General features: G+C 53.5%; 1 pseudogene; it reads left to right on the top strand.

Annotated features, from left to right (window-relative positions):
• The first annotated feature begins 347 nt into the window (after positions 1–347).
• Positions 348–449, top strand: LOC142460640 (small nucleolar RNA SNORA26; annotated as a pseudogene).
• The last annotated feature ends 239 nt before the right edge of the window (positions 450–688 follow it).

Genomic DNA, 688 nt, shown 5'->3' with positions numbered 1-688 from the left:
TAAAACCCTTGAAGAAAACCTCTATGTGATGAATGCTGAAAGACTTCTTTCCCCCATCCCCACCCCCACAGCCCCACCCCCCCACCCCCCAGGTTCAAAAATAGTACTGGAATCTGCCACGGAACCCGCTCACATTATTCAACGTCAGACACATTTACACTCAATATGTATTAGTGATTCCTTGGGTTGACTTTGCCTTCCTGTTGTCATGGCAACCGTTTCCGCTGCCATTAGTAGCCCTGGGGCCAGACTCGTTCACACATTGTTAGGCCATTTCGCTCCTAACAAGAGCCCTGGTGGCACAGTGGCGAAGCACTGGCATGCGAAATGAAAGGTTGGTGGTTCTAAACCCCCTGGAGCAACACAGAAGGGGAAAGCAAGTCCCCAGAAAACCCAGAGGCCAGGTCGGTAGAACGCCTCCTCTTTGGATCCTGTCTGGAGTCACAACTGAAAAAAAGAAAACTCAACTCCCCAGAGACTTGCAGTCTGGGAAACCCCTTGGGGCGCTGTGCTCGGCCTACTGGGAGGGGCGCGGACTCCAAGGGGGAGTCTGTGTTTGGGTCTGGTGTCTTCTAATAACGCATCGCCACGTGCCCTGTAGCTGGTGCCCGGTCTGCTTTCCTCCCTTCCTGCTTTGTCGATCCCCTTTTCGCTTGTGTGGCTTCTTCGCTGAGAGCTCTTGGCTGTG

The sequence above is a fragment of the Tenrec ecaudatus genome, chromosome 10 (assembly GCF_050624435.1).
Source record: "Tenrec ecaudatus isolate mTenEca1 chromosome 10, mTenEca1.hap1, whole genome shotgun sequence".
In the NCBI taxonomy this organism is placed as follows: Eukaryota; Metazoa; Chordata; class Mammalia; order Afrosoricida; family Tenrecidae; genus Tenrec; species Tenrec ecaudatus.
Note: the sequence above shows the minus strand (reverse complement) of the source record. Positions and strands in the feature narration are given on the sequence as shown.